This window comes from Oreochromis aureus, linkage group 11, assembly GCF_013358895.1.
Source record: "Oreochromis aureus strain Israel breed Guangdong linkage group 11, ZZ_aureus, whole genome shotgun sequence".
Taxonomy (NCBI): Eukaryota; Metazoa; Chordata; class Actinopteri; order Cichliformes; family Cichlidae; genus Oreochromis; species Oreochromis aureus.
The window spans coordinates 27,401,902-27,418,137 of NC_052952.1; positions in this window are offsets into that span (position 1 = coordinate 27,401,902).

The following is a 16,236-nucleotide window of genomic DNA, read 5'->3' on the forward strand; positions in this document are numbered from 1 at the left end:
GCCGGTGTCCTGCAAGTTTTAGGTGTGTCCTTGATCCAACACAGCTGATTTAAATGGCTACATTACCTCCTCAAGATGTCTTGAAGTTCTCCAGAGGCCTGGTAATGAACTAATCATTTGATTCAGGTGTGTTGACCCAGGGTGATATCTAAAACCTGCAGGACACCGGCCCTCGAGGCCTGGAGTTGGACACCCTTGAGCTAGATTGTTGAGCATGAAAGGACTATCTAAGGCAGGGGTGGGCAAGCTCAGTCCACGAGGGCTGGTGTCCCTGCAGGTTTTAGATGTGTCCTCGAACCAACACAGCTGATTTAAATGGCTAAATTAGCTCCTCAACATGTCCTGAAGTTCTCCAGAGGCCTGGTAACGAACTAATCATGTGATTCAGGTGTGTTGACCCAAGGTGAGATCTAAAACCTGCAGGGACACCGGCCCTCGTGGACTGAGATTGCCCACCCCTGATCTAAGGTCAGGCCAAAGCATCTCAATCTGATTTAAGTCCGGAATTTGACAAGGCTACTTCAAAATGATCATTTTGGGGATTTTTTTTTTTTTTTTTTTTTAGACAATCAGAGGTGGACCTGCTGATGTGTTTCAGAAAAATACCTTGCTATGTAACCCAAGTGCGGTTGAGCTTCAGGGTTGAACTGATGGCTGCCATCAGAGCTATGAATTCTGCTTTCTACCAGAAATAGTAGAAAGCAGAATTCATGGTTCTGTCGATTACAGCAAGTCATCCAGGTCCTGAAACAGCAAAGTAGCCCCAGGCCATGACACTAACACTGCTGGTATGATGTTTTACACCAGATAAATCAGGACTCAAACTTTGATCCCATCAGTCCACAGGATATTTTTCAAAAGTCTTTTGGCAAATGTGGTATGAGCCCTTGCGTTCTTTTTGGAGATCAGTGGTTTTCGCCTTGGGACTCTCCCATGGATGCCATTTTTGGGCATCCTCTGTCTTATTATTAAGTCATGAGCACTGACCTTAACTGAGGCAAGTGAGGCCTACAGTACTGTTGTTTTGGGTTCTTTTGTGACCTCCTGGATGAGTCATTACTGCACTCTTGGAGTAATTTTGGTCCACTCCTGGGGAGGTTTACCACTGCTCCAAGTTTTCTCCATTTGTGGATAATAGCTCTCACTGTGGTTTCAAAGATTTAGAAATGGCTTTGTAACCCTTTCCAGACTGACAGATGTCAGTGACTTTGTTTGTCAACTGTTTCCTGCGTCACTTTGTCAGACAGGTTCTGTTCACAGGATTTCTTCATTCAGCAGGTGTTGCAGTATTCAGGCCTCGGTGTGGCCTGTGAAACTGAACTCAGCTTTTCAAAAAAATGCAGTTAAAAGCAGTAAATTCCTGATTTCAAAAGCTTTTTTCACATAAATTAAAACTACATATTGTATTTGCTTGGATTGTCTTTGTCTAAAATAAAACTAGTTGGATGAAATGCAACAATTACGCAAAAAATTAAGAAGTCAGGAAAGAAGCAAATACTTTGTCACACATCGAACGGTCAACTACATGACATGATAGAAACAGTTATCTTGGTGCCACATAATATATATCACAGTCTTATTACGTATACCAGTTAAGCTGACTCTCATCTTACTTGTTATTCTCTGGGCTTCAGAGTTTCTCACACATCTCAAAGATAAAGAAATATATTATGAAACTGCCGGATTAAGAAAATGCAGTGTATGTGAATCTCTAGATTTCCAAGAGAACCAGCAGTACTGAGGATAATGGGTGTATTAGTGGGAGGTGCTGAGTAGCAAAAGCCCATGTATCAGGTGTGGTAGATGGTAGGGCTTTGTCTTGCTCAGTAATGCAGGCTAATTCGACACAGTCCTCCAAACTATACATGTGCAGTAAATATATCAGTAAGGTATATTTTAAGGTTTTGTCACTTCTGAGTAGTGATGTGAAAAGCAGGGCTTTGTAAAACACTTTTCAAGCAGTTGTGCAGGAAAAGTTTAAAAACAGTCTGACATCCAACTGAACACAGTCCCGCCTACGGGCCTTTTTTGCTGCGTCACATCTTGATAATGACATTCTGTGAAACAGTGACGCAGACGAGCATTGCACAATTCTAAACAAGGCTGCTTATTATATATACCAGACTATCAATAATTATGGCTAATACGTGCTTTGGAGAAATCGTCATACAAACAAAGAAAGACAGTTTTGATTGTTGAAGCCAGCAAGCTGTGACTGTAGTAGACAGCAGTTCTGTGGAATGGACAGCCAAGCAATTTATAAAGCAAACTAGATGAAGCAGAGGCTGCTGTGTTTATCGTGATAACTGCAGGGGTTTGCCCCCACCCCTGAAAAAAAAAGGCAAATCCATAGTTTGGGTGCGTTTGGTTGATTTTTAAACTTTCTGTGGATTTGTGTCAAAACAGCTTCAGTTCAGTAATTCAAAGAGAAATATTTTAAATAAATAAATATGTTTTGCTTCTTTAAAAATTAACCAAAAGGTAACATTCATTAAGTTATCATAGGCTAATCCTAGCTATTTGGAACAGCCCATTTCACACTGACCAATACTCTTAAAATGTGAGTAAACGTCATGGTTCAGAGATTGCTTAAGAGAGGATGAAGAAATTTCTGTTAATGTTTTTACAACTTGTGCTGTGGCTGCCTTATCTTGTGACTTGGCCTTGATGTTTTATTCACTCTGTGTGAGGTTTTGATTACACTGAATCTGGGCCCTGAGGCCTGTACCATGAAACAGGCTTTTGGCTAATCCAGGTAACTTCAGCGTTAACCCTGAATTTTCTGCATTGGCAAGTTTAGACCCCTATTTGGGGGTGCTCTACCACCTCTAAATTTCACTTCAGCACCCCTAAAAAAGGATAGAGCAGGCTTTGCATGCTTCGCTGGCCATCTTTGTTGTTAATAAATCAGATTTGCATTGCTGCTGGAAAAAGGAGATGTAGAGACAATTGACACAAATCGGCGGTGCAGATTTAAAAGGAACTTTACGTTAAAGATTAACAAGAAAGACTGCAAACTGTTCGGATTACATTAAAACAGGGTAATTGCTGTGACTCAAAAAGTGTCTGCTTATTTGTTTACTGGATAGTGTCAAGGAAGTTAGCTAACGTAGGCTCGATTGCTAGAGATTAGCTAATTTGTTTAGTTTGTTAAAGTTTCTTATTCTGGGCTTCATTGTTCATTTACAAGCAGGAAGGAAACTGAGCTCTGGTAATTCTTTCCCCCTCATTGTTAGTCATGTTGTTTTTATTTAAATGAAGAGGGGGAACGCTAAATCCAGGTGAAAGCAGGGAGGTTACCTCATATTTCAATGTCAGCAGCCCATGTTATAAATTGATATGAGTCAATTTATGGCTTTTATTGGGTTGTAACATCTTTTTCCATGACAGCACAAAGAGGGAGAGGGAGAGAGAGCAGGATAAAGACAGCAAAGAGAAAGAGAGAGGAACAGGTAAGAGTGGAGATGTAGTCAGAGTCAAATCCATAGTAAAGCCAAGGCACCCTCTGTTTGCCCACATTCATGATGATGGATTCACATCACTAAGCAGCGTGTTATACTGTTACCAAATGTGGATTCTCCCCAACCTCTTAATAACAGGGTGGAGGGAGAGACAGGAGAGACATGGTGCCCAAGAGGAGGAGGAAAAACAATAACCCTTTAGCCAAAAAATAAAATAAAAATCACAGAAAATAAGTTTAGATGCTTTGATGCAGCACACTTTAAAACCTGTCAGTGGACGAGCCACGTATGATATTTTCATTGACATGAATGATAACATATTACAAGATTCACTTTGGATGGCTGCCACTACACTGAAGGCACAGAGCACATAACTGTGCCCCATGGAGCCATGGTCGTTTATCTTTTTCTGCCTGACATACCACACCTCATCAATCAGTTAAATTAATTTGACTTTGAACTGTTGAGAAGCTAAAGTGATTTGCACGTCTGCTTTATTAAGCTATGGCGCAATAACGTTAAATGTGAGGTGGCGGCTGCACATTAGAGCCCTAAAACTGCATTCACATTCACTTTTAACATCAAAGGCGAGCAACAGTAACCTAATAAAGCAGGCGTGGAAACTGCTTTAGTTTGTTACCTCGATAAGAGGTGAACCACCACTGTAGCGCACAAAACCAAGGGTTAACCCTGGCGTTACCGAAATATTTCGTCTTTTCCCTTGTCCAGGTATCTCAATTCGTATCTGTGCACATCGCTAAAGCGCTCTTTATGCTGAAAATAAGCTGCTCCGAAACAGGTTGTTTAGCCTGATCAACAAGTAGGAATGAATTCAGCGTTTTATGATCAATCGGTTCTCCGAAAACAGCGTCACCATTCCAGGAAGATCCCTCGGAGAGCTCCGTGTGCAGACAGCGACGTCAAAGTTTCCTCGTGTCTCCCTGACGATCAATAAGAAGTAATTAGGGTCAGCTTTATTATTTGAGTTTTGTATTTTTTAGATTTATTTCTAAATTTCTAAAATCAGCAATTCGGCTGCAGGTGTTGGGGTAAGTGCATCCGCATAACGGAAAGATACCCGGGGCATGTTGAACTACGGGCCCTGCCCTGGAGCAGCAGGTTCACAGCTTAAGTTACCACGACGATGTTTCGCGGTTAGAAGGGAACTACCTTCATTGTTCATAAAACATACTACATCACGTGATCAAGGAGTTTCGACAGGTGGTTTACCTGCCGAAACTCCTCGATCACGTGTAAATTGGGCGTTTGGAACCACAGTCCGGAGGAGTGTTTCAAAACATCAGCAATTTGGAAGCTCGACACAGCATCGAGTGCCCCATCCCTGGGTGTTTTTGCTCCTGTTCCATACTACTCCAACACAGCTGAATCAAATGGTTGAATTACCTCTTCAGCGTCCCATCAAGCTCGGCGAAGGCCTGGTAACAAGTCATGTATTTGGTTCAGGTGTGTCGGAACAGGGATGCATCTAAAAGCTGCAGGACAGTAGCTCTTGAGGACCGGAGTTTGACAACCCTGCACTAGAGGCCAACTTCAGCCTCTTCCCTCCAACATTACTTAACTGTTTAGCCTCTTCTGCTGCTCACTCGTTTCTCTTCTTTCAGTGATTACTACCAGTATGGAGAATATATTTCATCATACAGTTTTATCTAAAAATAAAAACCTGTTTTGACTCACTCTAATCACCTTCAAATGACACAGAAACCCAATGTCAGCATTTTCTGCAAAGCAGTGCATGTACAAGTGTCCGACTGAAGGTGGCGACATCATTCAAGGAATACAGATACAGCTTTCAGGTAAAACTGTTAGGATACATGTGCGTGAGCTTGAAAAATAATTGGGGAAATTGGAATAATGACGAAGTTTAAACCAGTAAATAAGGGGTCTGTGAAGACAGATGTTCAGTACTGTACACAGTTGATGTATATATAATAGTGATGAAAAGCAATGAAAAAAAATCTCTGAGCGAAGACATGCTTCAAACAAAGATGCACTTCAGATCTAACTGGTATATGTCAGTTTCAGGTGTGAAGCGTGCAGCCTTACCCAAAAAGAGAAACATCACATTATATTTTCCCCTCACACACTGTTTTAATAAAAGGGTTTCTGTGCACCAGAGGCAGACTCTGCTCTGCACTATCGGGTCAACATTTCCAAAGCGCTCCTCTCTTTGTGTTCCAGGCAGACCTTTTGGCTCTGGGGCAAATCATAAGACTTACCTCATTTCCATGAAAGGTGCGCTCAGTCAGCGATTCTGCTCAGGTCACATCTGGTAACACCCGGAATAGAAAAGGGGGGATGGGGGAGAGGACCACTTTGAACCTCATCAGGCAGGCGGCAAAATTAAGTATTCCACTGCTTAAACAATTCACACGACATATTTAATCAAGGCTGGGTGCTTGAGTGATAATGCATCCTCTTAAATATAAGGAATACAGATGGATCATCTTGTGCCTGTGGTTTATTTTATAAGGGAAGTTTTGTTCATAAGTATAAAAGTGAGTTTTTTACTTGACCTGTAGAGGGCTCACACTGATTTCAAAGTGCAGTTTTGCCTGTGAACATCTGCTAGACTTATGACTTCATCTTAAAGGCCAAGGATGAGTGACACACGTAGTAAATCACTTACTCCAGGCTGCACGAGCCAAGGCCAGCTCTGATATGAGCTGTCAGTACGTCAGCGCTCTAAAGGCTGAAATAGACAAAACCATGAACACACAGGGTGTAAGAAAAAAATCCATTAATTTTCCTTGTCTAATCAAATAAATATTGTCAGTTTTCCTCTTTACAAATATTCACTCCACCCACAAACACACACTCACAAACTTGTTGGTGTTTAACAATGATTTAACTCAACCTTTGCACTCACAATCTCCAAGCATGAACAGTAATCATCCTCTCAGCTGGTTACCGCCAGTCACAAAGCGTTGTTTCAGCATGTACCTTTGCATGGTGGGTCTGTAATTCACCGCCAGAGTTTTCATGTATAATTTACCACCACAAGAAATTCTTCTTCCATGTATTATTAAATAGAAGAACCAGTCATTTGGACCAGGAGCTTTTTATTCTGTGCAATTATGACCACACTGTGCTGACTATTCTGAGAGTTTAAGAGTAGTGAACGTGAGTAGGAGGTCTAGAGACATAATAGAGTGAAATTCATACTATTACTCTATGGTTGTTTTTGCAGCTACCTGTAGTAGTTTCAACATCCGTTGTTAGAAAGGCTATGTTGCTCACACAGGTGAGCATGAGGATGTATTTGGTGTTAAATAAATGCAGGTAGCTGCTCTGATTGGCTGCAGATGTGCCCTAGGGCTGCCTTTAGCCCATCTGAATGTAAATTTTCCAATGGGGAAAAAAGTGCTGTTGCAGATTTAAAACTTCAACGTGATGTTTCAGAATATTATGAATTTTTCACACTGTAAAAGTTTTTTTTCTAATGCAGATGATTTCTATAACTTTAGCCCGAGTTACTGAAACATGAAGGCAGGATAGTTAAAAAATTATATTCATCTATTCCTGAAATGTTCACCCCCTCGAGGGTTACTTATATGCTGATTTGCAGCTTCCTATTTTTAATCTTGGACTCTACTGGAGTAGATTTGCATGAGTCACAGTTGGATACATTGCTTATTTTGCTTATACTGGGCCCTCAGTCCATCCACTGTGTGAAAAAAAGACATTTCAGCTTCAAGCCAACTTTCTGTTTATTTGCTGTCCATTTGAAACAGAAGGTTTGAACAGCAAGTGGCTGGGGCTTCTTTCTGTGCTTGAGATAACATTATAAAGGATAACTCATCATAAAACTCTAAGAGTAGGGAAAAAAAATGTCAGACACAGAGCATAAGAGCAGTCTGATATAAACTGACATTTGCTCACTGTTACAGGAAATCCGAATAGGTCCAGTTTAAGACTGATCAGCCAGCAGTAGCATGCTTCCTCGCCATCTTGATGGAATGCAAGGGGATGCAGACCTAGCCTGTATAAAACATTGACTGTGACATCAGTCATTATATAGTTTTGGATGGGCATTTTGAAGCCACTCGTTGGCTGTTGCCATGTTTGTTATATGATATCAGAAGTTGTATTAATTTATTGCCTAATGCTAGAAACCTTGGTCAGCAAGGTTGACCAAGGTTGCTAGCAGGCATAGGCAGGCATCTTCTTTAATTAGAGCTAATTAACAGAGTAATACAATACTAGAGTATTATCCACTAAACTGAAGAACAAACTTATTGTAGCACACATCTGGTTAGCTTTTTATATTCAAATAATTCCATTAAAAATGCTGCTAAAAGCCCCAACAAACAAGGTGGAAAGGTCAGTTTCAGTAACTGTAATTAGCCGAGGCCTTACAGATCAGGGGCAGACCAGGGGCATGACGAGAAGGGCGGACCATCACCCCCCAGGAAATGTACTCATGTACCCACATGAGTACATTTCCTTTAGGAACTTTAAGTATATTTGAATATACAACTTATTAAAACTATCAAGCTACTAAAGTAGGATTATAAGTTTTACTTAAAATAAAAATAAAAACTCTAAATACTTTTTGCACTTTGCAGAATAACTGTCCATCAGAATGTTGTGTTTAAAATCTTATGCAGCTCTACTTTTCATATTATATAAATGCAATAGGATGCAGCGCTACACATGATCTTGAAAATCATGGCTTGTACATCACTTTTCTAGATTTATTAGATATTTCTGACCGACCACTTCTGCTAAATTCTTGGTCTGCTCTGTAAAATCCTGGAAACACCAATTTGATGTTGTAGACACCAAATTGTTACAGCTATGAGTCAAATTAGCCACACCCCTTATTCCAGTATCGGGATGGATGAGTTATAAAACAAAAGATTTTCCATCCCAGGGAGTAAATGAGGCCAGTCTCAAATAGCCACTAGAGGAACTGCAGTAGTCGTCACTTTCAGTTTCATTTTTCAGTCCTTGAGGTTGTCGTTTGATGCAGACTCAGTGTAGAACACAACTGAACACCTAGATACCTGATACTGGGTAGGAATGAACATATACTAAAGCTTCCTAACACACTAGCATATGTACTGCTGCAAATGTTAGCTTGTAATTGGAACTAAATTAGTGAGTTGAAGTAAACATGTAAAGTAAACACTTTTTGCTGATAATGCAAACACTTCGACAGGAATAAAAGCAAATTTTATATCTTTGGACACTTTTTATGCTTGTTGTATGATACCACTGAAAAGCAGTGTAATGCCTTGGCTTCACTCGCTCCTTTCCCAGAGGCATTTGGTTTTAGTCCTGCCCTACATGACATGCTTTCTGAGTGGGTAGAAAGGCTGTAATTTACATAGTGATGAGACTTTTTATGACTGAATGTATCTCGCTCATATACAGACTTGGGTTTTTGGGCCACTGCAGCATGATACCATATATTTCTTTCTAAATACTGTTACTCTTATGTAAACTGTCATTTACTGTTACTTTGCTAAATATGCCACCATGCTCCATCAGCCTCTTAATCAGTGCAAATGTTCTCAGTTTAAAACAGTGCCACTGTAAAGACTCAGCTCCAGAGGTCACTGCCACTGTGCCCTGTGCTGAAACCACATGAAGACAAACACAATGACCGTCAAGTCTATAAAAGGAGCAGCTCATTGTACAGAAAGAACCACAAACTTTATCTTTACCCTATTTTCAGTGTAGGAATGACAAAAATATAGCTGTTCATAAAATATGCAGGAAGGTATTGTAGTTCTCTGAAAGTTTCTATTTAAGGGAGCTGTGGGACTTACTGGGGCATGCTCAAACTGAATTATAAACTCACTGATACAACGTGACGACTTGTTTTATGAGCTAGGGAGAATGTGGAATAGTGTAACCCTGCCTGTGAACATATATAGTACATAGACAGAGCCAGGAAGAGCCAGCAAAGCATAGGCCAAGCCACATCCTTCCTGGCTATCTTTGTCCACTTCACTATAGATCAGAATTCTGCTTCCTGAGCAGTTATTATGTGGGAATCACCACAGAGCATTAATGCATGTCCATTTATTTCAAATAAGACGCATATAAGCAGGAGAGCTCTAAATAGTTGCTTCCATGCTGAAGTAACTGTAATACAAATTCAAATACAGTGAATGTAATTTCACTTAACTGTAACAGACACGGGAACTGATATCAATGTGATTGTGGTGTTTTTATTGTAGAAAGCATATCACGACCAGAAAGATCAGTCAAGGTCATGACACAGCATTCTCAGAAACACACAGATTTGGTTTCACTGCATTACAGGCCTAAGAAAAAAAAACTTTCCATGGCCGGCAATCATTAACATTGTTCACTGTTTAAAAATATAATCAGCCAAAGAATTGTAATTTATCAATTTTCTAAGAGTGTACAGAGTGTTATATGAACTCCATTGCCATATGTAAAGACCCCTGTACACTAACTTTTCTTGTTCACTTTCCAGTTTGAACATGTATAGTATTGAGGGATTATTGTCATGGGAAAAAAGCTACTTTAAATGATTGTATTCATAAAGAGTGATTTTTAGAGCTTTGACAACCCAGGAGAGGAGCTTATAAGAGTGATAATGAAATCATCTGTAGCCATCTAGGGTTAATTTGTTATGCTGATGAAATAACAATGAGGGTAGACCTGAAGGGAGACACGCAAATCATTGTCTCAGCACATGAATTAACTAATGCTTTTAAAAACTATCGCTAGCAATCCAACATGAGTAACCTACATTTGGCTAACAGCAAACCTAACTTGATAATATATTTATCATTGTATATATTTTTCTTCTCTTTTTGAACCTTTCTCTAGAAACCCAAGAGATGGTTGTGCTGGAAAATCCCAGTAGATCAACAGTTTAACCTCCTAAGACCCGAACTCTTTCACGGCATGCATTTTTAATTTCTCTATGTGGGCTGATTGGGACTTGATGAATGTAAAAACAAAGAATTACGTGATTTTTTTTTACCAGATTTTTGTTTCTGAGAAAAATGAAATCCACATATGAAGACATTCACTTTAAATTTTGATAAAACAGTGGCAGTATAATGTCCTTGTAATTGGATATCAGGCCCTTGTAGAGAAAAATTTAGTATTTTGGTCTAGACAACGCAAAATGTGATGTCCATATATGTGGACGCCAGGTCCTAGGAGGTTAAAAAAAAATACTCAGCAAGTCTGATCTCAACAGCCATGCCAGGTTCAAAGTCATCTTACTTCTGCTGCTCAGTTTCAGGGTCAACAGATTATCGTGATCATGTTTACTTGTCTAAAAGAGATGCTGCCATCTGACTGATTACATATTTGCGTTAATGAGTTGAACAGGAGCAGGGATACCTAATAAAGTGGCCCATGAATGTACTGTATGTAAGGTGATTTTACTGTATTGAACTGTATTCTTTGTTTAATGATATTTAGTTTCACATGTATAATTCAAATCCTAAATAAATCCTTCATATTTCATTTTTGCGTCTGAACACTTTTTACTCTATAGTAGACTCACAGATTTTTTTTTCTAAGTCAGTAAAGCTTTGATGAATGCAAAAAAAACCATTTAGGGACTAAGTCTTGCAAGAATGGAAAAAGGTTTTCATTGATTAGTCAAAGTGACTGACTTTTCATATTTTGACACGTTAAACGTGTTTTGATTATTTTAGCATGTTTTGCACATGTGAGTATGTTATAAGAAATGCCTTAACTGTTTTGAGAACTGCATTAAGGGTGGTCAGAAAAGACGTTCTCGATGTGCAAAGTGCATCAAAATGATTGAGAAAAACAGCATGATCTAAATGTAAACATGGATCTATATGCTCTGCACTTTTACTCTTGTTATGACCACGTAGACTGAATATCTTCCAAGACCGCACATGTAACTCAGTCCAGACGACAAGCTGCACGAGTCCAAATATGTGCATGTGCATATATGTGGCTGTATAGACCATGTTCTTACTTATCTACAGCTCTCCAAGCACATGGATGCATGCATTTCTATTTGCCCGTCTTTCCACATGCGTGCTCACCCCTGCTGCCCTCGAGCAGAACCAAGAATGTCAAGAGGCTGTGGAGGCAGTGGCTGCGTGGGGTGCGTGACTCAGCGTGGACAATGATAAGGAAGGACAGCTTTGCAGCAGCTGGGCACACTGCAACATCAGAAACAGGCTCGATTTGAATATTGCATTAGAGCAGGGGAGCTGTTTTCTCTAACCCCCAAGGATCCGGGGAGTTCTATTCCAGGCCAACGTCTCATTCTGGGCTAACTCAGCCACAGTTTGCTCATGCTTGTCTGTCTGTATAAATGTGATGACATGTTAGGTAGGTGCTACTGTGAGGAGAGGGAAACTGAGCTCCTGTTTCATTCAGTCTTCCTAAGTAGTGGCTGACCACAGAGTTGTATTCTGGACCAAACCCAAAACCACAGAGACCCGTGTGTAAAGAGCAGAGAGGGGAGGGCATACAGGCATAAACTAGGCTGAATTCTGCAGGATTGCAGAGCAGAAATAAGGATATAAATATAAAAAAAATGAAGACGGTATTAATTCCTGAGGGAGCTACAAAATTAGCAAATTATACCCAGATGCAAAAACTGTGGCCTATAGCATATAACGTTTCTTGCTTTCTTGTCATAGGCTTCATCTCCTTTTAAATGGTAATACAGAGATGCCCCGGGGGGATCTGGCAGCTGAGCTCAACATCATCTAACAAGACAAAAAAACAAGACCACAAAACACGCGGACCTCATACTACAGCATATTTAACCATCAACCACATCAGGGATTGTAAAGTGCTACAGTCACACATGATAAAGCTTCTAAAACAACATTGTGCTGGGTTTCCATCTGAGTCACAGCCACTAACAATGCCCACTGAAGAGTCAGACACGTTGGCAACCATGGGAACAATACAGTAGACAAACAGTGCTCTGTAATCAGCCCTGCCCACTGATGGATTCCAAGTGAAGATGTCATTTACTACACACTTCTATGTGGAAACAACAGGAACTTAGTCTGGTGCAAAAAAATAAATAAAGGGGGAAATGTTAGATTAGGGCGAAGAAATAGACTTGTGACTGGAATACCTACAGGTGACTCAGTCTGGTCAGGGAAAGTAGATGATTAATAAACCAGAACCTTAAAGGTACAGCTTGTGTAAATTGCTTAGCCTTAAAACAAACTGTTGGACTCTGGAGTATAAAAAGCATAATGTTTAGCAAAATCCTGGCCATCCAGATGTGTCCAATCACTGCTGCACTAACACTGAAACCCTTCTTTTGGCTTGACCGCATTCACAGGGCCTTTTCTGAATGAGCCATTGTCTTGTGTCTCTGGTCCACAGAGACAAGAAAGAAAGATGGCAGAAAACAACTAACAATTGTTGTTCTTTTGGAATAGGAGCAAAAAGTGGAGCTGGTTGAGTTTCCCCACACCAGCGACTATAAGAAAAAAGGGGGATGGAGCAGGGAAACAAAGAAACATGTCATGATGCTTGTTTGGGGTAGAACTTGAACCGCAGCCTCTAATATCGAGGAGAACAAGGGGATTGTCTGATGTGGCGTGTGTGCATGTGTGTGTTCCTTGGTGGGTATGCATGTGATCTTCATTATGCTGTATGGTAACACAAATGTGCACATAATATGCACATGTGTTTGTGTTAGAAAAAAGATAACGGACACACACAAATGTCATTTCTGTGCAATAGATGCTTCTCTAATACGATAATGTCCAATCTAAGATCACTCCAGTGTGCATAACATGCTTTACTGAGCTCTCGCCAAAGCTGAATCTCTCCAACTCCAACCCTTTGACTAACATAGCACCACATTACATACGTGGCCATTAAAGTTAGCTAGACCTGCTGTGTATGTGTCAAAGCAGTGTTTTACAGAATTCACGTCAAACTACAATCAGTAAATATTTGAAGCTGCTCAGAGTGCTTTTATTGGCCACTCAACGAATCAAACTTGACACAGTAAAAGTAGATAAACAACGACTGCTTTGATATATTATTAATCAGTAATTTGTTGATTTTTCCACAGTTCCAGAGCCCTGTTACAAAGCTCCTTTAATAGGTTACCTGAATAATTTACCAGCATGAAATTTCACATCTTTTATATAAGTGTATGTTATTGAACGATAAATCTTCCACGGAAGCTTCTGGGGTTTATTTGGGTTCATGTGTTGTCCTCACATTACTGCTCGGCTGCATGTAACAAAAGCCTCCACCTAGCACAGTCTAACACCACCAGATACAAAATTAGTGCACAAAGTGGGAGTGTGTGTAGGAACAGGCTCAGTTTCTCCTCGTTGGCCATAGTGAGCACTTAAATAATGTTCCCACTTCAGCAAATGCTGTGTTTATGTTTTGTCATTTACATATCGTGATTTTCTTGATTGTTGTATGAAAAATCTCAACGAGAGCAGAAAAACAAATGTACCCTTTTAATGTTTTAGTTAAAATTAAAGCCTAATTGCTGCAATGTTGCTTGTTCTTTGATGCAGAGTTTTACAGTGTTTAACTTAATTGCCTGATGGATCACTGATGGATGCATTTCTGGCATGTCAGTAATTTTGATTGGCTTTGGTTGGCTGCAGTTTTCAGTTTTGCTTTGCAGTTTAAGCAGTTTCACAGTACAATTTCATAGCTTCTGTCAAACAGCAAAGTGCAATCGATTCAATATTATCAAACCACTAATTAGTGGGGGTCTTTTTTTTTTGTTTAATCTGTCACTGGCATTAGAAAGGTGTTTTACAACTTTTTTGTCATGGGTCGGCTGTGTAGTGGAGGCAGGCATTAGGACCTAAATGCAGACTCAAAGGCGGGATGTGAACTCAAACACACAGCTTTATTTGTTGGGAAAAGGTGATGCTAAACTAAACAGGAAAAACTTAAGAATCTGAATACACGGGGAAACACAGGGAGAGAGACACACAGCCAGGAGGGAGATCACGACGCTGGACAGAAGAAAACAAAAGGCTTAAATACACAGGGAAACACGAAGGAACAGGAAACTCATGGGGAACGCAGCTGGGGCAAATTACACACAACGAGACAGAGGACGCAAAGCTAAACATAACACATGAGACAAGGTACCTTCAAAGTAAGAGAAGCAAAGCAAAACATGGTGCACACAGACAGGAGACTACCAAAGTAAAACAGGAAGTAATGGGAACACATGCACAGAGGCGCAGACAGACATGACGGGGGAAACGTGGAAAACATTACAGGCAGGGAGGAACAGAATGAAACATGAGGGAAGCAAGACACACGAACTCACAACAAAGATAATCATAGCCACACAGACACAGAGGGCAAAGACACAAGGGGCAATCTCATAATCAAAGCTTAAGAGAATAACCTAGCTACTATAGAATCAACTTAAGACTCTGAAAGAGGACTTAAACATAAAACATAATACAAAATTACAAAAACACAGGAAAACTCAAGAGTTTTGTTTTTTTAAACTTTCGCAACTTGTCAACCATTTACTCAATTAAAAGAATTCCAACGCTTCCTGAAAGCAGCGACGCTATGCTTTTCAGTGAAAGTAAAAAGTTGCTGCTTTTAGAAACCGTTGGAATTTATCAATTGTGCCAGTGGTTCAAGAGTTATGGTAGTTGCATAAACATTTGACCTAAAATGGGTTAATCTGTATGGTTGTAACACAGATACCTGGTATTTTCTGCCAAGTCACAGATTAATAAAATACTAGAATTTCACTCACCAAAGCAAAGAATCCTTGGACTTTTAATAATCTTTCTAAAGCTACTTCAAGAATCATCAGCACCTCAGAGGTTCAGATTATCTGACAGCCACCACGGGGCCACAAGAGGAACTGCATGTTTGGTATTTGCTGCTTTATTTGCATTAACTATAAAGATGTAAACAACTTTGATTACATCTTCATACTTCACACTCTTACCTAATAACAGCTGTCATTAAGCAATAGGTGTGGTAAACCTTAGACAGACGCCAGTCTACTGCAGGGCAGGCATATCTCTAAAGTCGATTTTATATCAGTAGTAGAAATTTACGGCGTGTTTAACATGCTGTCCTACTTTTTGTTTTTGGAGGAATGCACTCAAGCAAACTTTCCCCCTTCACCTATCAGAGTCAATCAGAAGAGTTCTGAATCATCATTCTCAAATCTTTCGATGACTGACAGTCCTAAAGTCCGGCTCAAATCAGGCCGACAGGCGTCTGTCAGTTATGAGCACTTCATCATTCCCATCAGCTCCATTAGCGTTAACCTGCATATGCCGACTCAGTCATTAGAGAACAAAGTGCAGATACAAAGACAGAGGAGGGCTTGATTTAATCACACAGACCAGACACATTCAACATGTGTCAAGTAGAACACCAGGGACTGAAGGAAGGGGCGGGACAACACAAACACTCGCTTCTTATCTCTTCTCAGTCCCCTGCCTCCTTTTTTCTCCTTTTTTTTGTTTTCCTGCTGACACAGCTGCAAGTCAGTCAGGTTAGACTCCCACTCGGATGAGCCTCATCTGTATGTGGGCGTGTGTTTGTCCAAGTGATCGAGGCTGAAGACTTAGGGTTTGTAAGAGAGGCATGGACAAATAATTCAAACGAAGCACGTTATTGTGATCCATGAAGCAACTTTCCACAGGTTTCCAAAAATTAAACACTTGCATCCTTTCAAGGAAACATTTCCTGCTGATTAATAGACATTGTTTTTACTCAGGTTATTGTCCTGAGAGTCAAAAGATAACAAAACTCATGCTGCCTGAAATTCCCAAGG